We start from the raw sequence: 22047 nt of genomic DNA on the forward strand, positions 1-22047 counted from the left end.
AGGGCCATTTTTAAGATAAAGAGCTGTGGGTCAATAGGATAATGGCAGCCCTACCTCCCCTTGATTATCAGGGTTAATTACTCTTGACAACATGCTGGCTTGTTTTATTGCCTGTTCATCTTTGGCAGTGCAGTACATAACAGTATTTATGGGTCCCATCGTCATATCTGTACCACCATATCTCCTTTGCTGTAAAGTGACTCTTTTGTTTTAAAAAATGGTATTGATGGATTACCAGATCACATTTCAAACATTCAGTAAATCCTTTGATATTAGTGCTTACAATGCCTTGCACAGAGGAAAGATACATGTTATAATAATGACAAACCAACTTTCCTTCCAGGTTGAGCGTGTTGCATGTACCAGATTTTTATGAAGTAGCTGGAAATTCTCCTTGAAAAATTATGCCATGTCAAAGATCTCTGTTTCTTAGATATTTGGTATTCTGCAGCAGCATTAACTAGATTAGCTTTTGTGGGTGGGAGGTTACGCTGTTAATCCATGGATATTCTCTATCTCTAACACTATGTCCACTTCATATATGTACTTTGTGCCTGCTATGGGGTAGCCAATGACAGAACCTGGATAATGAGAACTTGCCAAGTCACTGCTTCTGTGTGGCTTTTTGGGACGACTCTTCTATGATGAATCCTTACTGGTAAACTTAAAATGCAATACAAAGATCTATACAATTTGTTCCAACTCACATAGATACACCCACGTTTCTTCCACAGACCTCTTTTCATGTTCTTGATAATCATCTATGTTATTTCTCATTACCCATTAAGTTCATTCATTCTTACCTTAGGACACTTCTATTTCTGCATAAGTTGGAATAACCAGGCATGCTGCTTGACACTCTGCTTTTTAGGAAGATTACCCCAGATAATAGATATGCAGCAGGGATACAGCAGGTTCATTGGAGGCTCATCATAACAACTCTCTGCAAGTGAAGGAAGCAGAACTGGAATAACAGAAATGTTGAACTAAGATGCGGTTACAAAGATAACTACAGAAATAATTGAAATTGGCATGAAACTTCAGAATTTCCCAGAAACAGAAAATGGCATGGAATTTTGAATTCCAGATAGATTATTAATAAATGGGATGGAGAGTGCCCCCAAGAGGGGGCATAAAATGAAAGAGCAAACTTCCTTGTGCAGACTGCATTTTCCTGTGAACTAGTAGCACTGAAGACTCCTAGTACCTGGGAAAAGGGTGCCTTTACCCTGAAGGAAGAATATGAGAAGCACAACAGAGCATCCACTTTGGGAAGAACATTGGTGTAAATGGAGATAATGTGAAAGGTCACCACATAAATGGGAATAGTTTTGAAGACTGCTGACTTTTTGAAATATTCTTTCCTAATAATTTAATCAAGAAACGAATGTAAAAGCACTTCGGACATTATAAGCATCACACCAATATAAAGGGCTGTTATTATTTAAAAAAAAAAAACCTTCAGGGCAATATCTATCTTTATTTAACTGATGTACTATTGAAAAGAAGCTATTGTCAGCAGGCACATGAGTCAGTTAAATAATTTAAAGCTTAGCTATAGTGGCTAATGAAAATGTAAGAAAGAGCAAGTATCTTCTCTGCCTGCTTAAAATGTGTCAATCCACCGTTAAGATTTTTACTAAACTAGGTGTAACTAAAATTTGTAGATTCATCATGAAACTTGACAGCAACGAGGAAAGATTCTTTTTCAAATTTTTAGAGCATCTTTTAATAGTATGGTACATTGTCATAATTAATAAACTGTAATAAATAAGGTTAATAAATGACAATAAATAAGGTTGATGCATTATTAACTGAAGTCTCTTCTTTATGAAGATTCCTTAGTTTTTATGAAGTGCCATTTTTCTGTTTAAGGATATCATTCAGAACGCCACATTACATTTAATCATCTATGTTCCTTAAACTCCTTTTGGCCATGACAGTTTCTCAGACTTGTTTTTTATGACCTTGACAGTTTTGAACACTACTGGTCAGTTATTTTAAATAATGTTTCTCAACTGGAAATTTTCTGATGTTTTTATCATGACTGTTCTTGGGGTTATGTGTTTTCAGCAGAAAAATAACAGAGGCAAAGTGTCATTTTCATAATATATCAAGGGTACATGTCATCAACATAACTTATCACTGTTTACAATTATATTAACCATCTGTCTGAGGTATTGACCGTCAAGTATAATGATATTTGACAGTTTTCTAAACTGTAAAACATACTTACAATCAACCATATGACCTTATGTAGCACATCACTTAACTTTTGAAAATCTTAGATATCTATCAGTAAAATGGGAATAAAGATGACTGCCTCCAATGTTTTATGTCATAAACAACATAAATAATAAATTTATAGCCACTTGGTATGAACAAAACTTACAAAAAATATAACGTATTACATTCGCTGTTTAACATTTATTGAGTACTTTGTGGGTGAAATTCACCATTGTATTAGCTATGAGTAATTATGCAAACAAAACAGACATGGTACCTAACTTAAAAATTTTATGTTTAAAGGGAAAGAGCATGCACATAAATCACTATGGTATAAGCAAAGGAAGAAAAAGCAATTCTGTTTATAAATTTTTCTCTAAAACTATACATCAGGAAGTGTGTGATATATTAGAAAGTAATGTACAGAGTACCTCATTTAATCTGCTCACACACCCTGTGAAAAAGGAGGTTTTTTTCAATTTAATTTTTCAGCAGAAAAAAGCAGAAGTCTTGAGAAAAAATGCTTTAGCTTCAGGGGAAAAACATATCTAAAATCATGACAAATTTTAATGTGTTTCTCCAATTTCAATCTGACATTGAAAAGTCTTTCTTATTAGTTGATCACCATCAGGTGAACTTTCAATTTATTTTCTAAAGAATAGTGGGAGGAGAGATATGGTTGGAAAGCAAAATGTTTTCAAAGGTCATGAAAAGGGGAATGCTGACAAAAGAGAACAGGACATTCTCCTAGGGAGTGCCTTGCATGATAATTTAATTTCTTAAAACACTCAGATGAAAAAGAGATCTTTTACCCTGGTTTTTTGCCTGCAGAGACTGGCAAGGCCAAGCTCTTCCAGTAAGCAACCAAGCATGAAAAATAATTTAACATATTAGAAACTACTGTTTAGTCCTATGCTTTGGCAACTTATTTTTCTATTAACTTATGAGCCCTTTAAATCTAGCTACTTCAGCACTGGAGCTTATTCACAGGTAATATTGTGAATATTCAGTTTTTGTTGAAAATTTGAATACCTGACTGAAATTAGAAGATATTTATAAGTGAATAAATGAAGAAACGAATATGCTGAAACAAAAGGACAGAAAGACAATTAACTGTAAAATAATTTATAGCTATTATGTTAAAGCACATGATTCTTTACAAAGTTGATTGGAATTAAGAGAGAGATAATTTATATTAAAAATCTTTCTTTGTGTTTACTAGATAATATAATATTTCTCAAAGTTAATTTTGTACACATATAATTTGAAAATGTATTGGTTTATGTTCTCCTTTTTGCCTGATAATCCACAATGGATAAAAAGATGATGTCATATTTGAACATTACATCTGAATTTCTGTCCTTTCCAAGGTGTAGATATAACTGTCTCTTTGATATGGAATGGAGAGACTCGTATGTAAGCATTTTGAGTTTACAAAGAAATTCCAAAATTTAACTGCTGTTACATCAGAGAGTATTTCAATTTCTGACAAAGTCTGAATACATTGGCTGGCCATCATCTCCCTTGCTCTTTAGTTAAACTAATCTATGTGCTAAAATAAAGGAAAAGAGCAAGGTGATGAGAGAAAAATCAGTCAGTTTAGTAAAGCTGGTTTCCCTCCTACTTTTTTGTACTTTACATTATTCCTTGTATGTTTATAATTACACAACATAATTACTTTGAGGGATTTATGTACAGAAAATATATTTTTGGGAAAAAGATAATATCCATAATTGTGTATCCATTAATAATAGATTTAAAGAGAGATACAACAATAATGAATATACTTTGATGAACCTGTTGGATATCAGTTGACTAGAAGAGTCAGAAAATAGTATCATAATAAGGAGAAACATTGGTACTATTTTTCAAGGATTTGAAGTGATACATAAATACGGCTTCTGGTACATAAGATGGTGGTTCTAGCCATTCTGTTCTGTAGATAGCATATAGTTGGAAGGTGCTTTGTTTTTGTTTTCTATTTTATCAACTGTAATGTTTATAGCACATATATTTAATATGATTAAAGTATGGTTGGCTTTAAATTTACCAGTGTGCTGTTTTTAGTTTTGACCCAGAGGGAACCCAGTACACATTTTTGAGCTCTTTTCTTGCTTGTTTCTTTCCACAGCTCTGCCTTGTTATTTCCTGTAGTCTCAGCCTCCCTAAATTCTGATATTTTTTTCTCCTGCTGGAAATCTGCTAGACTCAATTTAGGTTTTCTTCCCAAGCCAATATTCTGGAAGATGTCTCCAAGCAGAAATATGGTGCAGCTGTGTTGACAAACCTGTGTTGACAAATATTTGGAATATGAAAACTTACTGGTTGGTACATAAAACATGACACTTTGGGCAACTATTTATTTATTTTTTTAAAGTTATACAGTTAGCATATAATGTTTTCCTTCCATTCCTAGACATGTACCCCCCACAAAAAGACAGCATATTTACACACAAAAACTTATTTTTACATATTTATAGGATTTTTACTTTTCACTAATTCCAAACTGAAACCAACCCATATGCCCATCCACATGTATATGGATAAATCCAACTTGTTATATTTGTACAATGTAATTCTACTCAGCAATACAAAGAAACAAAATACTGGTCAACCACAACATGAATAAATCTAGGTTATTTTGCTAAGTGAACCTAGTCAGACACAAAATAACATAAATAGCAGATCTTAAATTTAGTAAAAGTTAATAAAATGTAAGCAAATCACTAGTGGTTACATAGGTCCAAAGTCAGTGGAAGGAATCAACTAGCAAGAAGCAAAAGGAATCTTTAGGGGATTACGACCACATTCTGTTATCTTAATTATGTCAGTGACTTTATGAGTATATACATCTGTCACAACTCATCAAAATGTACGCTTTACATGGATAATATTTATTAAATTTGATTTAATGAAACAATGTGTGAGGAATAGAACACCTAGATTAAGTTAAATTGTTGTCTAATTCATTGCTTCAATCCAGAAGCGATTTTTATAGAGTAATATTAACATGTTATGAGATCTTATGTAACAGGACTTTTGCATATTACAGAGACGTTATTTTATCTTTCACAAGCATAATACAATCATAAGACTGAGGGAAATTATGTACTTATTTCTTTAAAAGCTTCTTCAAAGTCACCTTACAATATTAAAAGCAAAAATCAAACATACACTATAAATCTAATCATGAATAAATGTCAAACAAAGAAATATTGAGATTCGACAGCAATTTATTCTTAAATAGTTCAAGGCAAAAATGTTATTTGTACTGTCTTTTTTTATACACTTGAAATTATTTACAAATTTTAAAGTGAGAGCTATAAAGAAAATATAAAATCAATCATATTGGAAATAAAAATCATGTTAATTTTTATGATATACTATTACAATTGAGATTTTTGTTTTGTGAACACATAAAGCAAAATACTGCCATTATTTTTGTCTGAAAAAGTGTAGATTCTGAGTATAAAACGAGAGAAATAATTTTTTTTGGAAATGAAAAAACACAATATTTTTAAAGCAACAGTCTAAACAAATTATACTGAACTACCATTCTAACTATAAATTTTCTTTTAAAAGTGTGATTTGCAAAAGATGAATTATATTCTCTTTAAGCAGGAAAAATTTTATGCAATTTCTTTAGGGGTTTGAAAAACAATTACTGTTTTATTTCAGTTGTCTTTATGATTTTGTCTCTTCTAATTTAATCAGTTCTTTCATAAAAACTATGTTTTTTATGTAATTTTTGTATTTTTACTACTAACTCTTGGTTATTTTCTTCCCAAACGCTGTAAAGCATATCTCATAAAAAGTCTCCTTAATAGACATTGGAGATATGATTGTGTTGCATGATGAATACTACTTGATGAAAAAAATTCATTGAGTTTTAATTACAATTTTCAAGGGTACGATAATGTCACCCTTTTTTCATAAACATTTCCTTCTCTTTTGACTTTTTCTCATACCTTAAAAATCTATTTTATATCTCTATCTATACACATACATACATATATATGTATGTCTGTGTGTGTATACACATGTAAAATTACAGATTTTTGTTATGAACTAAATATTTATGTCCTCCCAAAACTCATATGTTGAAGTCTAATCCCCAATGCAATGGTGTTTAGAGATGAGGACTTTGGGAGGTGATTAGGATTACATAAGGTCATGAAGGTAGAGCCCTCACAAGTAAGATGTGTGCCTTTATAAGAGTCATGAAAGAGCTTATTTCCCCTCTTTATTCTTTGCCATGTGAAGATACAGTGAGAAGTCAGCAGTTTGCAGCTTGGAAGAGAGCCTTCACCAAAACCTGATCATCCCTCGATCTTTGATTTTGAGGATCCAGAAATGTGAAAAATCTATTTCTGGTTTTTATAAGCCACACACTCTATGGTACTTTATTATAGCAGCTGGAATTTACACAAAAATATGTCTTTAACTAAAAGACTTCATTGTTAAACAGCAAAGATGTATATCAAGCAGATACATCACTGTTAGGAAGAGGGCCTTTTTGGTCTGGATGGGAAATCTAAGCACACTCGGCAACAGGTGGCAGGAGCACACTGGACCAACATGCAGATCCAGCCTTGAAAAGTACCAATCGGGAGAAATTGAACAAATCATCTAACCTCTTTCATTATTTGTTTTGTTGACTTGTTGAATGTGAGTAATAACAAATTTGAAAGCTTGTGGTGAGTACTGAAGACAACATATGCAAAATTGAGTTGATAAACTGTAATTTTCAATATTTACATTACTATAAATGGAGAGGAAAAGACTCTAACCTACTTTACCCTTCAATTTTCTTGTAATTATAGTACTAATTAGAGGATCATTGTAGCTATACCCCAAGCTGGGTAAAGGTCAGTGATGCACACTCACAGTTTTTGAATTGATTTCAACCAATAAACTAAAGGGGTGGAGAGAGCGGGCTAAAAGCACACTCTGTAGTTGGGCCAGCACTCTCTGTTCTGGAGTTTCCTCCATGAGTCCCATGTTTCTTTCTGCATTTATATATTTTGTTATAACAGCACGAATCAACATAATCACCCCATTTAAATGAAAACATCTTTCCAAGCACCATGAATTTTTGACATATTAAAGTATACATGAAAAAGGAAGGTGAAAACACTATTACATAAATAAAAGATAATTGAATATTAAAATATCCTGCAGTAATACAGTTAAAGAATAGAGATTCTATAAGTCAGAGGAGAAAAATTCCTCCACCGAATTTTTTAATTCATCCTAAGTGTCATTGATTTAAGTTTGTTGATACCTAAATTTCAATTTACTTAAAATTTATTTGGAAATTTAAGACACAGTAACATTTGCAGTTTTTAGCAACTTATGTTCTTATTGACTACTTAAAGAAGTTAGTATTTGAGGCCGGGCACAGTGGCTCATGCCTGTAATCCCAGCACTTTGGGAGGCCGAGGAAGGCAGACCACCTGGGGTCAGGAGTCAAAAACAAGCCTGACGAAGATGGTGAAACCCCGTCTCTACTAAAAATACAAAAATTAGTCGGGTACGGTAGTGGGCACCTGTAATCCCAGCTATTCGGGAGGCTGGGGCCGGAGAATAGCGTGAACCCGGGAGGCAGAGGTTGCAGTGAGCCGAGATCGTGCACATTGCACTCCAGCCTGGGAGACAGAGTGAGACTCTGTCTAAAAATAATAATAATAATAATAATAAATAATATATATATATGTTATTTTATATTTAGACAAGGAGGAAGTAAGGATAAACATGGCTTTAGCAATGAGAAAGTGGTCAATAGGATGTTTTTTTTGAGACGGAGTCTCCTGTCGCCCAGGCTGGAGTGCAGTGGCGCAATCTCGTCTCACTGTAGCCTCCGCCTCCCGGGTTCAAGTGATTCTCCTGCCTCAGCCTCCTGAGTAGCTAGGACTACAGGCGCCTGCCACCACACCCGCTAGTTTTTGTATTTTTAGTAGAGACAGGGTTTCACCAGTTTGGTCAGGCTGGTCTTGAACTCCTAGACCTCATGATCTGCCCACCTCAGCCTCCCAAAGTGCTGGGGTTACAGGTGTGAGCCACGGCGCCCAGCCAGGATTTTTAAAGATTTAAAACATTCGTTGAATCTACAATTTTCCAATTTAATATATGTTTTCAGTGGTTATTAATTATAGCATAGGATATTTGAGGATTTTGACGTAAAAAATATTTTAGTGTAACAAAATGAAATTTAGCTCTTAAAAACAATACTGAAAATTTTCTTCTTGGCATTTAAAAACCAAGATTCTGGATATCCAGCTGATTAGGTTTAATGTAAAATGCATTAGTGTGTAGTGCTGAGCATTTCAGAATGCTTTTATCAAGAGGTCCAAACAAACGCAGTGGGTCATAATGTCAAATCAGTGGAATAATTCATGAACCAACTCATCCTCTGACTTACTGACACTTACCAAGCTGTTGCCTTTAACCCCTAGCAAACCTATCTTAGAAATTAGAGGTTTACAAAGGAATATATATATTTATTTATATATATATATATACACACACACGTATATAACAGAGAAATATATAGAGAAATCATTCTTTTTACATATATGTAAAATAAATATATTTCTATTTTTACATGTATGTATAGTCTTTCCAGAAAATATATATTTAATAAACTTATAATTCTTGATTACATAGAAAGTAAAAATGTAATATGTATTAAGTATATATATTTAGTAAACTTCTTATCTTTGAGTACATCTCATACATTTTCTTATATTCTTAGTTGCATATGAATTAATTGCTGAAACTGTTTGTTTTTGAAGTTGATTGAAGATGGAGGTAACTCATTTTTATTCGTATTTTCGACCACTGACTCTTTTAGGATGCCTCCCTGCCTTTTCCTCCTACCCCCAAAGATAAATATATAGTTATTTTCCTTTCCTAGGGCCTCATTCTAAACCAACATACAAATAAATTTACAAAGGAAAAAATAAAATATGTATTATAACACGCAAAGTGATACTTGAGTTCAGTTATTATGGTAATAAAAACAGTAAATTTCCTTATAATATCAATTTCTTAATCCTGTACCAGTCTGATGCCAAGACACATTTCAGACAAAAATCTAATTTTTCAATAGATTACATTATAACTGACTAATCAGAGAATAAAGGACAAGCACTGTGGACATAAATTTGTTTTTCTCCTTTCTACATCAAGAATACTTACATCTCTTTTTTTAAACAAAGAGGATCATCAGTGATAATACCTAATTACAATATTCATTTTCCTATTTAAGTTATAGAGATATATGCTTTTCTTTTCTATTCTTCTATAGTTACTATTACAAAGTAATGAACAACGAAACATTGTAATGATATATGGAAATTTGTAAACATTGATAACAATGAATCTTTTTATTCTTCCCGACTGTTGTAACATATATATTATGCTTGATACTGTAGTGCCCTGAGACTTCTGGTAACATTCTCTTCTAGATATAGTAGATCATATATGCACACTAAATATAGTAGATCATATCTGCATGAAACATGCAGCAGCTTGGGGTCAATAATAGGCATGCACTTCTGAAATCTAAATGTTCATGAGTCCCATAAACCATAACCTGAAACAAGAAAATTTGAGTACCTATGCTGCAACTACTACTTTCAATATTTTATTAATGATTTATAAAACCATGAATGCATGCTTTACATTATTTAATTCTGCTATTTCAAAAGTGAATCTATAACATGTAGGAATCTACAAAAATCACAATAGTATTGTTGAAAAACTAACTACTTATTCCAAACTCCCTACCCCCACCATTCTGTGATACTTTTATTTTTCTTGTTGAAACTCTCACGTTCTAGAAAGTGTGGACTCAGCTTAGGGCCTAGTTAATGCTGGTGATGAAGAAGAAATTCAGTAGATTTTAGCTAAAATAATGTACACGAATATATTATTAATTTATTTATTAATGGTCTTATAATGATTATAATAGTGATTGCTTACCAGATCACCAAATATGAAGTATTATTGTCTAATATAAATGTTAATTTTAAAATATATAATATGTATTTGTATAAATATTTTCAATACAGTTATTGAGTACATGGCAGCATTTTTTAAATGTAAAGAATAATAAAACTAAAAAATGATATATGAAAATTTATCTCTTCAGGAAAATGCAAAAAACAATAAATATGTTTAGACATTATTGTATGTCTTAGTTTATGCTGTTATAAAAAAAATCCATAGAATGCGTGGCTTCACCCAGGTGAATTCATTTCTAATAGTTCTGAAGGCTGGGAAGTCAAAGGTCAAAGTGACAGTAAGTCTGTTGTCTAATGAGGACACTCTTCCTGATTTTCAGATAGCCCTCTTTTCATATTATTCTCACATGACAGAAAGCAGAGATTTACAGCAAGCTGTCAGGTCTCTTCTTATGTAGACACTAATCTAATTCCTGAGAGCTCCACCTTCACAACTTAAATACCTCCCGAAGTCCCCACCTCCTAATATCATCACATCAGGAATCAGGACTTTAACATATGAATTTTGAGGGACACAGCCATTGCCCATAACACTACATCCCTGGCTGCCCAAAATGTATATCCTTGCATGCCAAATACATTTATTTTACCCTAATAATCTCCAAAGTCTTAATTCATTCCAACATCAGCTATAAAGGGTAAAGTCCAAAGTCTTATTGGAACGTCATCTAAATTAGGTAGAGATAATACTTGAAGTGAGATTCATTCTAAAGCAAAATTCTCTGCAGCTGTGAGCCTGTGAAACCAAACAAGTTATCTTCTTCAAAAATATAATTATAGGACAGGCATAGAGAAGACATTTCCATTTTTAAAGGGGGAAATAGGGAAAAAGGAAGGGACGATCTGTCCCAAGCAATTCTAAAATGTAGCAAGGAAAACTCCATGAGTTCTTAAGGCTTGAGAACAATCTCCTTCGGCCTGATATTTTGCCTTTCATACCCACTGGGGTAGTACTGTTATCCCCACAGCTCAGTGCCCCATGCTGTGGCAATCTGTAGCGGCCCCACCCATGCTGAGGCTCTAATGGGTAGGAGGTCACGCTCCGGAGATGTGCAGGGTGGCTTTGCCTCCGCAATTTCTTTAGGAAGCCTTCTGCCCTGTTGAAAGTTAGACAGTGTCCCTGATGGTCTCTGAATCACTTTCAGTGATTCTTCTTCCCTTTTCTTGAAGAACAGCACACATTTCTTGAAGAAGAGCACACATTTACAGTCTTGCTTCATTACATCTCATTTTCCGTGTTTCCTTTAGTCCTAGTGTTTTCCTGGAATCATGCTATCTCTATTCTGGGCTTCTATTGAGAGAGATGGGAGTTTCTGGTTTACTCCCACACTAATCTCCTTATCAAATGGTTGGTTTGCCACACCATTGCTGTTCTCCTCCAAACAAACACTCATTCACATTATGTGTGTGTATATATATACACACGTATACACATATATACACACATGTATATGTATATATGCTTTAAATGTTTTAAATATTTAAGTCCTGGGTTTTTTTGGCTTAACAATTTCTTTTCCAATTCATTTATCTTTTTTTTCATTTTATTGTAAACAGTCAGGTGAAATGAAACCATTCCGTAAACATTTTGGTTAGAAATGCTTTGAGTTAAATATTCAATATCACAAGTTATACATTCTACCTTCCACAAAACATTACTACACAAACACAGTTCAGCCAAGTTCTTTGGCACTTTATATCACAGATTATCTATCTGCTTTCTAATAACATCTCGCTTATTCCCATTTGAGACCTCATTAGAATGACCCTTACAACCCATATTTCTACTAACATTCTGTTCATGATTACTTACGTGTTTTCTAAGGAGATGAACACTTTCTCGACAACTTCACTCTTCCCTTTCTGAGCTCTAACCAGAATTGCCTTTAGAAAGGTCCTTCATGGCAGTATTAGCTTCTTTTAGCATTTACTCAAAACCCTTCCAATTTCTATCCATAACCTAGTTCCAAAGCTACATTTATGTTTTTAGGTATTTCTTACAGAACCATCCCACTCTCAGTACTAATTTCTCTCTTAGTCATTCAGTCCATAACATTATCTGAATATAAAACTAATATACTCAATTTAAGATGCTGTGACAAATGGAGTAATATAGTCTCATAAACTGAAATTTTTCTCTCATAAATATGAGTTAAATACTCAAATATTTAAGTATGTTGAACATTAAAAAATTAAATGTATTTTTGGTAGATCACACTGTGATTAAGAATAATTCAATATATGAGAAAAATAATGTTAAAGTAACTATAAATCCCATCCTTCAGGTCTAAATCATCATGAGCATTAGACAAAATTCATTTCTAACATTTTCTATACCTATTACAGATAGAAGCATTGATAGGATAAGAAAAAGAAAGAAAAGTTTTACTTAAAATAGACTGCTACTTTGTGTGATGTTTTCCAATCTAGTTATTATATTTCTTAGATCCTAGAAGAAGAAATGGAAGTGTATGCAAAGTAAGTATTTTTAATAATGTTTAATTACTGAATAGTTATTAATGACATTAAAAACCCCACAACACTATGAGTGAATAGAAACAAATATGAAAAACTTAATACATTAAGCAAATTAAATACTGGTACTTTCACTCTTAGCTTCATGTAAACTTATGTTTCTCATTACTCCAATTAACAGTGCTCTTAAAACAATGAAATTTATAACGATAGTGCCTCTGGAATTGGTGTGGGTGAAAGAAACATTGGTTTTAGAGTGAGATAATTATGAGTTCTCAACTGTCTCCAACACTCTATCGTCCATGGACTATTTTAAATACTTCAACCATAGTTTACTTATTTTGTTTCTGACATAGGATAATGAATTACAAACACATTTTTTTTTCCATTTTAAGAGTTACAAAAATAACAATCTATTATTTCTTTGTAAAAATAACTGAATGAGTGTCTCTCCAGGGAGGTACATCCTGAGACTTAGAACAAGAGGCCTCACTTGAATACAGACATCATAAATTATGATTTTCTTAATGAAAATTGACTCACAGAATCTTTATATGTGAAATATGCATCATTATTTAATGAATTATTATTCTAACTACCTTTGAAATATTTAATAAACTATTTTTAAGTTTTGAGCAGTAAAATTTGAATTCAATCAGTATATCAAGAATTTATAATTAGCATATGACAAGAAAAGAAAGCCCTTCTAGAATAAATTAGATGAATACAAAATAAACAATTTTAAAATAAGGTATAAGATGTCATGTAAGCTTTCCAAAATAAACACAGAGATACATCATTCTGTAGGGAACCAGAGTTTCTTCAGAAACAGATTTCACACCATTAACGTTTTCAGGAACAATAGGCAACTTGATGAGATGGTGTCCCAAAATGACATATTGAATAACAATTGAAAGCAATTTAAATAATCACTGAATTTTTTGATGATATAACATATATTTCATAATTATCTGTTATTTATCCAAGAAGATAAAAAGGAAAAATTCAATGAAGAATCTTTATGAAGGATAGAATCCAACCCAATATTGAGAAAGAAATTCATTACCTAAATGACTAATTTTTAATAGACTGCAGTTTTTATTTTATGTTTTCCTTGTAATAGATTAGAAGTAAATATTTTTATATTAACAAAATGTATTGCTAAAAACAGTACATGCAAATATCAGCTTAACAAATACTGAACCATAAAAACCATTTGGTTTATAGTTTTATGTATTCTGACAAAGAAAAGAAAATCTCATCCGATACAGAGCATCCCATCAGGAGTGGAAAATACTAAGAACAAATTTGTAATTCAGTGAATCATTGCCTTGTATTTTTGAAAGAAATGGTCTTAAAAATGTGAAGAATAAGCAGCAACATTTAGAGGGTACAGCCTTTGGGCAAAAAGCAATCTGCTTAGAAACAGAAGGTATCCTTTTACACATGGTACGGAAAGGAAAGAAGGAAGCAAAACGTGAAAATTAAGGGATCGAAAACATGATAAAAATGCAAGCAAACCAACCCCCAATACTAGCAAATTTACACTTCAATTTAGCAAAAAAAGAAAAAGATAAATATGTTATATGATCAAAACATACACCTTACCCAAAATAATGACAAAAATTAAAAAAATAAACAAGGACTATAATTGGATGCAAAACAAATAGCAATGGATATAAATTTAACGTTGATAACAGAACCAATGAAGACAAAAAGATAAATCGATCCAAGCAACTTCTGGATATAGTGCTCTGACTATTCCCTTGGAAGATTGCCTCAGAGGAAAAAATAAACTGCTGAGTTATCTTGAATCTTAACTAGTAGAATTGTTAATAATTTTGTTTAGAACTGGAATATCAAGAGTTTTTACAAGCTCATAAATTATATATGTGTATGTAGACATATATTTGCATATATTATATATAAATACATATGTAACTACATGTATGTATATGTTATAAAACATGACTGAAAAATATTTTATTAGAAATTATTAATGATTCAAAAGGCAATCTGAGAAATTTAAAAAGCATGGTTGAGATTTAAAATTCATTATGCTCCAGCTTTTGAAGTTCTCCAACACAAAACCGAAACCCTGAAATTTAAAGTGACTGGGCTTTTGTTGCCCAACTTAGTGGCTGTGTTGAGGTTTCATTCTTTGTGTTTCTTCTGGCTGCTTCACAGCGAAGATTTAAGATTTAAACTCACAAGATATGAGAAAATTAAAATCTTTTTGTTATTTTTTTCGAAACAGGGTCTTGCTCTGTCACCAGACTGAAGTGCAGTGGTTCAATCACAACTCATTGCAGCCTTGACCCCCGAGGGGCAGATGATCCTCCCATCTCAGACTCCTGGGGTAGCTGAAACTACAGGCATGCACCCCCACACCCAGGTAATTTTTGGTAGAGATGGAGTTTTGCCATGTTGTCCAGTCTGATCTGGAACTCCTGGGCTCAAGCAATCTGCTCACCTTGGGCCTCCCAAAGTGTTGAGAATATAGGTGTAAACCACTGCACCCAGCCAGAAGATTAAAATCTTAAGAAAATAATCAGAATGTTACAGAATCAAAGTCATTCCCTTTAATCTTTTCTGAGATTGTGCTGTTGTATAATTGTTAATAAATTCTCCTCTCTACAAATTGATTAAAATTTTCATTTGTAAGATGTAGGGATAGAATATTTACTCTCCAATAGAACACAGTAAAAGTTATTCATTCCTAAGAGAAATAGAAAAAAATTGAATATGGGCAGGCAACATTATTTTACTATACAAAATAAACTGGTTTGAAACAAGTATTTTGATGAGAGGTTTTGTGGAGCAAGCAACATTATTCGCTTTTAAAAAATGCCTATTCATGGTTTCATCTACTTACTCCTTTTAGAATTGTTAATTTGGCATTGTGATAAGACAAGCTGTGAGATTCACCACATTTAAAATTAAATGCCAAAAAGAAAAAGAATGATTGTGCAGTGTATTTGAAACTGAGGAACATGAGCATTAATTACAAAATGTTGAAAATATTTCATTGCACATTTCATTGGCTACATTGTGCTTCTTAGCTGTAGAAGCCATAAAAACTTACTTATGCTCTTATTTCTAAAAGAATTGTAAATATAATCACATTTAAAAAATTTAAACAGAATTGTGTAGTCATTATTATGTAGTTTTAAAGTACATATGATTATTAAGTTAGAGTAGATACATTGTAAAAGGCATCCAAATTGGAAAAGAGGAAGCCAAATTGTCTCTCTTTGCAGATGACATAATCTTATATATAGAAAAAACTGAGGACTTCACCAGAAAACTTAGAACTCATAAACTCAGTAAAGTTACATAATACAAAATTAACATATAAAAGTCAGTAGTATTTCTGTAAAACAAATAACAAACTAGCTGAAAAAGAAATCAAGAAAACAGTCCTATTTACCATGGCTACATATATTAAATAGGAATAAATTTAACCACAGATATGAAAGACTTCTGCAATAAAAACTACAAAATGCTAATGAAAGAAATTGAAAAGGACACAGACAAATAGAAGGACATCTCATGCTCGTGCACTGGAAGAATTAATATTCCTAAAACATCCATACTACTCAATGCAAACTATAGATGCAATGCAATCCCTATCAGAATACCAAAGACATGCTTCACAGAAATAGAAAAAAAAATCCTAAAATTTATTTGCACCACAAAACAACCTGAAAAGCCTAGCCAATCCTGAGCAAAAAGAACAAAACTTAGGTATCACACCACCTGACTTCAAAATATACTGCAAGGCTATAATAAACAAATCAGTATACTACCAGCATAAAAACAGACACATAGATCAATGGGAAAGACTAGATAACCATAAACAAATCCACATATTCATGGTCAACTGATTTTTGACAAAGTTGCTTAAAATACATATTAGGGATAGGACACCCTCTTTAGTAAATCCTTCTGGGAAAACTGGATATCCAGATACAGAAGTATTAAAATGAATCTCTATCTCTCACAATATAAAAAAATCAACTGAAAATGGATTAAAGACTTAACTGTTAAATTCCAAAACTATAAAAATAATAGGAGAAAACATGGGGGCAATGCTTTAGGACACTGATGTTGGCAAAGGTTTTAAGTTTAAGAGCCTAAAAGCACAGGCAACAACAACAAAATAAACAAACAGAACTCTATTAAACTACAAATCTTCTGCATAGCACAGAAAACAATTAACAAAGTGAAGAGATAACCTGTAGAATCATAGAACATATTTGTAAACTATTTATTTGCATATATGGAAACATAACAAATATCTATATAAAGGCACTAATATTCAGAGTATGTAAGAACTCAGACAACTCAAGAGAAAAAAAACAGATATTGCATTAAAAAGTGGACAAAAGATCTGAATAGAATTTCTCAAATGAAAATATACAAATTGACAATAGGAATATAAAAAACTTAATATCAATACTCATCAGGGAAATGAAAATGAAAACAAACACAATATGACACACCAGTTAGAATGGTTATATCAAAAACACAAAAAAATAACAAATGCTAGCAATGATGGGTAGAAAGGGAAACTGTTATATATTATTGATGGGAATGTAAACTTGTACAGTCATTTGGAAAACAGTGTGGAGGTTTCTCAAAAACTAAAAATAGAACTACAATATGATATAGAAATTCCACTATTGGGTAGTGATCCAAAGGAAAGGAAATCCACACAACAAACAGATAACTGTATCTTATGTTTATGGCAGCACTGTTCACATTGGTTAAAATATAGAATCAACCTAGGTGTCCCTCAGTTAAGAAAATGTGGTATATATACATAATGTAATATTATTCAGTCACAGAAAAGCATGAAATTCTGTTATTTGCAGCAACATAGATGAAACTGGAAGTCCTTATGCTAAATGAAATAAGTGAGGTAAAGAAAGAAAAACTTCGCATATTCTTAATTTTATGTGGGAACCAAAATAGTTGACCTCATATAGGCAGAGAGTAGAATGATGTTTACCAGAGTCTGAGAAGTATAGAAGACACGGGTTTGTTTCCATCAAAAAGTGGGCGAAGGATATGCACAGACACTTCTCAAAAGAAGACATTTACGCACCCAACAAACATGAAAAAAAGCTCACCATCACTGGTCATTAGAGAAATGCAAATCAAAACCACAATGAGATACCATCTCATGCCAGTTAGAATGGCGATCATTAAAAAGTCAGGAAACAACAGATGCTGGAGAGGATGAGGAGAAATAGGAATGTTTTTACACTGTTGGTGGGAGTATAAATTAGTTCAACCATTGTGGAAGACAGTGTGGCGATTCCTCAAGGATCTAGAACCAGAAATACCATTTGACCCAGCAATCCCATTACTGGTTATATATCCAAAGGATTATAAATCATTCTCCTATGAAGACACATGCACATGTATGTTTATTGTGGCACTGTTCACAATAGCAAAGACTTGGAATCAACCCAAACGCCCATCAATGATAGACTGGATAAAGAAAATGTAGCACATATACACCATGGAATACTATGCAGCCATAAAAAAGGATGAGTTCATGTCCTTTGCAGGGACATGGATGAAGCTGGAAACCATCATTCTCAGCAAAGTATCACAAGAACAGGAAACCAAACACTGCATGTTCTCACTCATAAGTGGGAGTTGAACAATGAGAACACATGGACACAGGGAGGGGAACATCACACACCAGGGCCTGTCAGAGGGTGGGAGGCAAGAGGAGGGACAGCATTAGGAGAAACACCTAATCCAGATGATGGGTTGATGGGTGCATCAAACGACCATGGCACGTGTATACCTATGTAACAAACCTGCACGTTCTGCACATGTACCCCAGAACTTAAAGTATCATAAAACAATAAATAATTAAATAAATAAATAAATAAATAAGATAGGGGTTGGCTAATGGATGAAATCATAGTTCGAAGGAATAAATTCTAGTGTTCAATAGCACAGTAGGGCGACTATAGTTAACAATAATTTATTTTGTTTTATTTATTTATTTTTCTTTAACTTTTAAGTTCAGGGGTATCCATGCAGGTTGTGCAGTTTTGCTATATAAGTAAATATGTGCCATGGTGGTTTGCTGCACAGAACAAAATAGCTGGAGCAGGAAATTTGAAACGCTCCCAACAGAAAGAAAAGATAAACGCTTGCAGTGATGAATTTGCTAAATACCCTGAATTCATCATTATACATCGTATACATATATTAGATTGTAACATGCACCACATAAATATGTATAACTGTTATGTATCATCCAACATGAAAAAAAGAAGATACGATGTCACAAAACATATTATGAATGGGCCTTATTTGCCCAAATATAACTATATTATTTTAAATGTGAATAACAGAAAAAAAAAAAAAGCAAACTGGCAACCCAAATCTACTTTTGTTATCTTTCACGGTAAGCTGAATTTTAATACCTTCATATGAATAAGGAAAAAGAAATGAAATATAGACTTGGGAAATTGATAAATGGATTATTAATTTAGAATGAAAACAAAAACAAATCTGCTTGGATGATGAAGCAAAAGATGCTTATGAAGTATTGGGATAATGTGTAATATTCTCATTTTAGTTAGACTGTTCCTGATACCAGTTCAATTGAACTTAAAATCCAGTTCATATCTCTTTATCCTTCCTATCAGTACACTACAGGTAGCTTAGCTCAGAAATACTAGACATTTTAACAAATACCAGACAGTTAATTTTAGTTCCTGATTACTGAAAACTGTTCTAGAAAACTGTATATCATTCAACCTTTTGAACTAGGTTGCTACAGCACAGGAATTAACCACAAAATATTGTTGAAGTTTTACAAAAATAAACTGCAAAGTCTAGTACTATATACACCGACTATTTTAAGTTTTCATGCTATTTAAAGGCCAAGAAGGAGCTAAAAGTCACTTTTTGTTACTGATGTTCCACAATGTGGCAAAAGCCATGAATCAGAACAGGGAGCAAAAATTCAGCTAAATATTAGGAAGAAGAGTTTCTCCCACCTCTTTTTTGGGTCATTATCCTTTCTTTACTTTTATGATATAATGCATTCTTGATTTTCCTCTGAATTCTCTGGCGGATAATTCTTTCATGTCGACACTTTCTTCTGTATGTCACATCTGAATATTGGAATTCCTTCTGAGCTTCTTCTTTTCTCTTTCCCTTTAGTAATTAATACATTTCTATGCCTTTAAATTATATGTAAATACTGGATATTTACATATTTATGTTTGGACATCTTACAGCTATCTTAAATTTAGCACTCTCAAATCAAACTCTCAAACCGGTTCCAAAACTGGTCCTGTCTAAGCCTCCAAAAATGAAACCACATTCCCCCTGTTAGAGATCAAACAGCATCTTTACATATCTTCTTAATTTTATTCCTGGTCCTTCATATCTGTTCTATATGTCGTGTATAGATATCCTTAAAACATTAACTGGGCCATGCCACTATGGTGAAGAAAAATCTTTAAACTTTCCATTGATTTCAAATAAACTCCAACCTCCTCACTATGATCCAGAAGCTATGTTTGATCTGAGCCCTTTATACCTTTTCAAACATGCATTGCTCCACTGTCCCTTGGTCTCATGACATTTTAAGCCCAGCAGCCTTCTTTGACTTTCTAAAACACTGACAGCTATCCTGGTCAGAGTTGTTACCTGTGCCTTTTCTTCTGCCTGGAAAATTTCCACAGGTCTTGGCGATGCTGATTTGTTTACCCTTTGGGTTCACAGTTAAATGTTACTATGTCAGAGAAATTTCCTTTTAAATTGCACCAATTCAAAAACCACCATTATACTTTACCTTTGTAATCTACTTGTATTCTATTAAGGAACTTATTACATTTTATTGTCTACCTTCCTAATTCTAAGCTCCATGAGGATTAGCAGAACTGCTGACTCCCTAGTAAAATTCCAGTACTTAGAACAGTTTCTCACGCACTGTTATGGACATAATAAATGTCTGTAAAATTCTCACAATTATTGTGGACATTTGTTAACTTTTAACTTTTGTTATTGTGGACATCTGTTAATTTTTAACTTTTGTTCAACATTATCCAACCCCAAATCTTTAATAATATATTCATTTCTTATTTGTATTTTCTTTTCTTTACTTTTTCTTTTTTTTTCTTTCTTTCCTTTTTTTTTTAGAAACTACCTCTGTTCTATTAGATAGTGTCTCAAGAGACTGTAAATCAGAAGATCTTTACTCCTTGTAGCCAAGGGGTAGACGCATAATAGAAGTTAGGGCAATCAAATGCCTCCCTTTCTGGCGTTTATATCTTCAGCAAAATGACAAACAGAAAATAATGTATTCACTTTCCTTGGTAACATTCTTATGAAATTGCTTAGTACTTCCTCCTTCATAGGTTACTGTAATTACCCTGGTTTCTCTTCACATCCTGGTGGTTTTATCCTTTGAATTTTTTTGATCGTTGCAATCTCCCGCACTTACCTTCCTTTGTGGATTTTATTAATCTGATCAGTTGATATTTTTTTTACTTATAACAGAAAACCCAATGAAAGTGGCTTTACCAGAAGGAAACATTTATTCTCTCACTTTAAATATGGTTCTAAGATAATGAAGCTCCAGATTTAATTTAGTGGCTCAGTGCTACCATCAAAGACCAAAGTAATTTCTGTTTCTCTTCTGCCGTCGTCATGTTATTTAGCTCTCCTTGAGGTTACAAGACATATGCGGCAACAACAGATATTATATCTTCATGCACAAAATTACAAAAATATATAAAATTTATATTTTATATTTCAAGAGCAAGGAAACCTTTCTCCAAATTCCCATGACTACAGTAATTGAATTTCTCTCTCATTTTATCGGCCAATATTGGGTCACCCATTCTTTTCTTAGTCTGTTTTCTGACTAAGAACCCGCTCTAACAATAACAGCATTAACCCATTTACAAGGATGGAGTCCTCATGACCTAATTACTGGTTAAAGGTTCTGCTTTTTAATATTGTTACAATGGCAATTCAATTTCAACATGAATATTGGAACAGATATTCAAACCATAGCAATTTCTAAGTCAGTCAATTCACGAGAAAACAACTAATTTGATTTACTTAAAATAACCAAACTGTATTTCAACAAAATTGTTCATTAGGGTTCAGGAAGAATGTGAAGAGATGAAAAATAAACTTTTTGGGAAAAAAAATCTCCCCATAGATTTTAAAACACAGCTCCTTTCCAAGGTTTTATAACTCAATCAACATAAATGGAACCTCTCAGTTTACCGGGGTTGAAAGCATTGAATCGTGGTACATAATACTG

General features: G+C 32.7%; 1 long non-coding RNA gene across 1 annotated transcript in view; it reads right to left on the minus strand.

Moving 5' to 3' along the window:
* LOC109024456 (uncharacterized) overlaps nucleotides 1-22047 on the minus strand; it is an 84444-nt gene that overhangs the window by 28214 nt on the left and 34183 nt on the right. The window contains exon 3 of the long non-coding RNA XR_002003955.1: nucleotides 804-964. This is a non-coding gene — a long non-coding RNA (uncharacterized lncRNA). The remainder of the gene's footprint in view (nucleotides 1-803; nucleotides 965-22047) is intronic.

The sequence above is a fragment of the Gorilla gorilla genome, chromosome 22 (assembly GCF_029281585.2).
Source record: "Gorilla gorilla gorilla isolate KB3781 chromosome 22, NHGRI_mGorGor1-v2.1_pri, whole genome shotgun sequence".
NCBI lineage: Eukaryota > Metazoa > Chordata > Mammalia > Primates > Hominidae > Gorilla > Gorilla gorilla.